This window comes from Cucurbita maxima, unplaced genomic scaffold (assembly GCF_002738345.1).
Source record: "Cucurbita maxima cultivar Rimu unplaced genomic scaffold, Cmax_1.0 Cma_Scf00052, whole genome shotgun sequence".
In the NCBI taxonomy this organism is placed as follows: Eukaryota; Viridiplantae; Streptophyta; class Magnoliopsida; order Cucurbitales; family Cucurbitaceae; genus Cucurbita; species Cucurbita maxima.
The window spans coordinates 918987-925090 of NW_019272068.1; positions in this window are offsets into that span (position 1 = coordinate 918987).

Genomic DNA, 6104 nt, shown 5'->3' on the forward strand with positions numbered 1-6104 from the left:
TCAGTAAATTCTACTTTCAAGTTTTGACCTATTACACGATCCAAGGCGTTTCATTTCTGATTCGAGGATGAATCCTTTTTGACCTTTCAAGTTTCTGATTCGTCCTTCTTCGACTTTTCAGTACATTCTCTACTTTCAAGTTTTGACCTATTACACGATCCAAGGCGTTTCGTTTCTAATTCGAGGAGAAAAAATCCTTTTTCTGATTCGTCCTTCCTCAACTTTTCAGTAAATTCTACTTTCAAGTTTTGACCTATTACACGATCCAAGGCATTTCGTTTTTGATTCGAGGATGAATCCTTTTTGAACTTTCAAGTTTCTGATTCGAGGATGAATCCTTTTTGACCTTTCAAGTTTCTGATTCGTCCTTCTTCGACTTTTCAGTACATTCTCTACTTTCAAGTTTTGACCTATTACACGATCCAAGGCCAAGAAGATTCAACAGACATTCATTCTTCATCTACAAAATTGGATCGACTCGGTTCAACCATCATTTCTAGAATTAGAAGCTTATATGATTGACGAAGAACAATTGAATATTTGCACGGTTGAAGTTGGAAAACTTTAAAATGACAACAATAGAGTTTGAACCTACACGAGTAAAGCCCAATAGATTTCAAGTTTGTCTCTTAGCCACTCAAACATATCAACGTTTGTTGGAATATTTTATTATTTTTTTCATTTTCATTTTGTAATGGTCAAATGGTCAAAATTGATTTCGTCTATTGTGAATATTAAAGGGGATCGGGATTGTATTCCGGCCACAAACGTTTTTTGTCATAAATTCGATTTCCAACCATCAAATTGGGGCATTCCCCAACACAATGCCAAGAAAGATTTTGTTCTCATGCGCGGGAAAAATCCCGGCTCTTGGGGAGCTGGCATATCCGAACCACCCAAGAACGCGACCGAAAACACGCCGGTGTCACAAATTCAGTTCCAAACCATCGAATTGGGACACTCCCCACAACCAATGCCAAGATATATTTTTTCACATGTGCTCGAAAAATCTCAACTACCGGTGAGCTAGCATTTCGGAACTACCTTAGAACATGACCAAAAACACGCCAGTGTCACAAATTTGGTTCCCAGCCATCGACTTGGGGAATTCCCCACCACAATGCCAAGAAATATTTCTTTCGTATGAGCGCGAGAAATCCCAGCTCCTAGGGGAGCCGGCATATCCGAACCGCCCCAGATCGCGACCGAAAAGACGCCGGTGTCGCAAATTTGGTTCCCAACCATCAAATTGGGGCATTCTCCACTACAACGCCAAAAAATATATTTTTCGCATGCGCAGGAAAAATCTCGGCTCCAGGGGAGCCGACATTTCGGAACCGCCCCAGAATGCGATCGAAAACGTGCCAGTGTCGCAAATTCGGTTCCCAACCATCGACTTGGGGCATTCCTGATCACAATGCCAAGAATTTTTTTCCGCATGTGCGCAAAAAATCTTAGCTCCTGAGGAGTCGGCGTTTCGGAACCACCCTAGAATGCGACCGAAAATGCACCAATGTCACAAATTTGGTTCCCAACCATTAAATTGGGGAATTTTCCACCACAATGCCAAGAAATATTCTTTTCGCATGAGCACGAGAAGTCCTAGTACCGGGTAGCCGACATATCCGAACAACCCTAGAACGCGACTGAAAAGATGCCGATGTCGCAAATTAGGTTCCCAACCATCGAATTGGGAGCATTCTCCACCACAATGCCCAGAAATATTTTTTTTCACATGCACGGGAAAAATCCCGGCTTAAAGGGAGCCGACATTACGAAACTGCCCCAGAACGCGACCAAAAACACGCCGGTGTCCCAAATTTAGTTTCCAACCATCGAATTGTGGTATTCCCCCACACAATGCCAAGAAAGATTTTGTTCTCATGCGCGGGAAAAATTCCGACTCTCGGGGAGCTGACATATCTGAACTGCCCCAGGACGCGACCGAAAACGCGTCGGTACATCATCAAAATTCAAACAATCTTTAGTCTATCCTATAGTAAGGCCACTTACCTGATTAGCTTATACTGGTGTCACCAGTTTATCCTTAATAATGTTAGATTCTGCCCTTTGTATCCAAGCCAACCTATATGAATCCATGACATCAATTTCACGTTCAACTCTCTAACTCTTACAATGGTTCATGTGCTAGACTTCATACGAGCATTAAAGACTTTGCATGAATAAAGTCTTCGAACATTATAATATACATCTATATATATATATATATAATATATTAAGATTTCATTTTCTATTTTTTTATTTTTAGTGGCTACTTTCTTATCTTCTGATATTTCTTCTATGCTATGTTTTATCTCTTATTTTTTGTTCAGAGATATTCTTAACCAATTTTTTCTTAATCAATTCTTACTTAATCATATTATTGGTCAATTTTATCTCTTATTTTTTGTTCATAGATATTCTTGACCAATTTTTTCTTAATCAATTCTTACTTAATCATATTATTGGTCAATTCCAATCTCTTTCGTGCTCTCTTTATTTATTATTTTTCTTCTTTTATGTATTTCCTCTTTTCTTTTTTTTTCTTTTGAGTTTGTTAACAGTATTCTGTCCTGAATTTTCTTTTTTTTTTCTTCCTTTAATTTTGTTAACATTTAAAATTCACAAATATCAGATAATTTTTTTTCCCAAATCTTTCCTTTCTTCTTTCCATCTTTCCTCTCTTATTTAACTGTTATTTTTTTCTTCGAATCTTCTCTTTTCCTCTCTGTTCTGTATTTACTTCCTATCTTTCATTTTTTCTATATGTTCTATTCTGTTGACAAATATTTGTCTCATTTATTTTAGTTATTTTCTACCACCTAACCTTATAACCAAAAATCTAAATAACTAGTCAAGAAAACAAGATTTCTAATTCTCAATAATTAGACAAAGGAAAAGGAAATCTGATTCTTACTCATTTCTTAATAAATGGAAAGGAGATCTGAAATATGACTTACTGTAATAACAAAGCAAGATCTCTCTCCAAAAATTATCTCCAGCTCTCCTTGTAAATCTGGTTGTTGGTATTTTTTTTTTCTTTTTTATGTTGTAGGAACCATCGAATGCATCCAATATTCTAGATTTGTGAGTTGGTTGAGGAGAGATAGCTATGCATACTGTATTCTGGATTGAGATTTTGACTGATGAGTTCATTGAGGAGAGATAGTTTGGGAGAGGAAGAGGGGTTAGTGGAGAGTAGTTTAGGGAAAATTATTATTTTAATTATTTTAATTATTTTAATTATTTAATTATTTACTTATTATTATTATTTTCGTGTCGTTACATATAGTGAGGGGAGTGCAACTACTAAGCTATAGTGAAGTGTCCTAGTAGTTTACGAATGTTTGTTAAAAGGTTAATGAGTTTAGCTGGTTAATCTCAGATCGTTGGAGCCCATGATTTGTCGGTCCATTAGGTCCCCTTGCTAGCTCATATCGGACTAAACCTTAGAACAGTATGACGAGTGAGTTTGAAGTCTTCGAATTCAAATTAGGGAATCTACGCTAAATATATACGATATATTTAACCGTATTTTATTTTAATTATGAATTAAACAAAAAGAGAAAATTGGAGATATTTAAATAAGATTTAAATATTTTAATTATGAATAGAGATTCAAATTCAATATGTGCTAGAATTCATTGGGATTGACATTTGATTTATTGTTAAATATTAATTAAATTGTTTAATTAATCATTTAATATTATTTTGATTTGAAATTAATTATTTAAATTAATTGTTAAACTAAAATAAAAAAAGTCAAAATATTGACTTCACTTAATCGAAAAATCAATGTTTGATTTAGTGGAATATTGAGTGTCAATATATGTTTTAACAAACTTGTATGTTTGCCAATAATCCCACAAATTTGAGTAGAATTTTGCATGTCAAAATTTGGTTTAACCAAACTTGCATGTTTGCCAAATAAACTCCACAAATTTAAGTGGAATTTTGAGTGTCAAAATTTGGTAATCTTAAATTTGCATGAACATGCAAATATCACTCGATCAAGGTACAAGGAAAGTCTTCTTGAAAATTTTTGAGAAAATCTCTTAAAATTCTCTCTTTAGATATACTAAATTCCTATCAAGTTTAGTTACTCACCAGATTCCACAATCCCGTTCTAAGGCCGGAGAATAGTAGGGAAGACACTAGTGGTGGTTGAAATCGGTTCGTGAGAAAAAAGGAATTTGAACTACAAAAGGTTAGTATTCAAACTCATTGAGTTCTAATGCTTTTGAAAATGCTAGCTAATTTACTATAATTGATTTACTTAGAGTACCTAAGATCCAAATTGCTTCCACATGTGTTATAGTAACACCATCAAATCGACCACCAGCACATTAACCTCGCTACGCCGACCGACCTACCCCTCGACAAGTTGAGAGGGTACCCTCTGATAAGAATCACGGTGTTCCAAATATTCCAACTGGACCTATTACACGATCCAAGGCGAAGAAGATTCAACAAACATTCATTCTTCATCTACAAAATTGGATCGGCTCGGTTCAACCATCATTTGTAGAATTAGAGGCTGATACAATTGACGAAGGACAATTGAATATTTTCACGGTTGTAGAATTAGAAGTTGATACAACCTAATAGATTTCAAGTTTATTTCTTTAACCATTCAAACATATCAACATTTGTTAAAAGATTTTATTGTTTTTTGTTTTCATTTTGCAATGGTCAATTGGTCAAAATTGACTTCGTCATTTGTGGAGATTAAAGGGGATCGGGATTGAATCCCGGCCACAAACGTCTTTTGTCGGGAGACTATAAATACCCACATTATGTTATGTAAAAATCAAATTCGTTGATGAATGTAATTCAGATCTCAAATTGAGACGTTTTCCTTAGAAATCCGAGCATCATATTTGTCATTTCTAAGTTTCAAGCAATTCTTGTGGTAGAATTGCACCCGAGCTATTCAATCAAGCCTTGATCAAGTTAGATTGTAGAGTAACTCAATTTAGAACAAGGTTCCAAATCTTGCTTCTAGATCTTCGATCGTAAGAGGTAATCTAATTCTAGCCTTATCTCTTGTTTGATCCAAATTTCTCATAAGGAGGTGTTAATTACTTTGATTCAAGGGTTCTTGCTAAAATAAAAGCTTGGATCGTTGGGCTGAGGATTAGGGTTGCCTTATCACCCTCCCTGACGTACAGACAAGCACCCTAGGAACAAGGGTGGGGCTAGAGAAATGATAATTAGGGTTGGACGGAGCAAGATATATGGCTAGGATGAGATCTTGTTTTCAATGTGGCCAAGAGGGTCATATCGCCATCAACTGCACGGTCAAGAACACCGAAAACCCACCTAATCCACCCAGAGCATTAGAAGAGGTTGACATACATGTACAGACTCGTGCTCAAGCTGGGCATATGCGTCCACCAGTAGAGACACTGGGAGGTTTGACACCGTGGACTACCAGTTTTGGGCCATTACGCTTTTACAATATTTGATTTTGGTTCTACGCACTCTTTTATATTTGTTCCTTTTGTTACACAAGCAAAGTTTGAACTAGAACCCTTATTGCATGTATTGTCTGTAAGTATCCCCGTGGGGTAGCCTTAGTAGCTAAGGATAGAGTAAAAGATGGTTAAGTAACTGTAGTTGATCGATCCCTAAGTGTAAACTTAATAGTAGTTAGCATGACAGACTTCGATGCAATACTAGGTATGGATTGGTTAGCTGAAAACCACGCTAGAATAGACTATCATAAAAAGGAAGTAATATTTTTCACCGTTGTCGGGGCCCAACTTTAAGTTTAAAGGTATATGATATGAATCAAGTGACATCAATCATACAATATACTTCAATGAAGATATGAAGAAAATATTGTTGAAATTATCAAAAGATATTTCAATTCATGCCACATTGAAGAAAAATGAAGTTTCATGTTATAAATTTTGGGTGGATTACAATTTAGAGTAATTTAGAGTTATTGTATTTCATTAATGTATTTTTAGACATTTTATTTACTTTAGGTTACATTTACATCATGGTTAATTTAACCATAACGTAGAAATGTTACAACTCTTGGAATGCCTTTAATAGTTTTATTTTGAGGCTATATAAAGCCATGTATGACTTGAAGA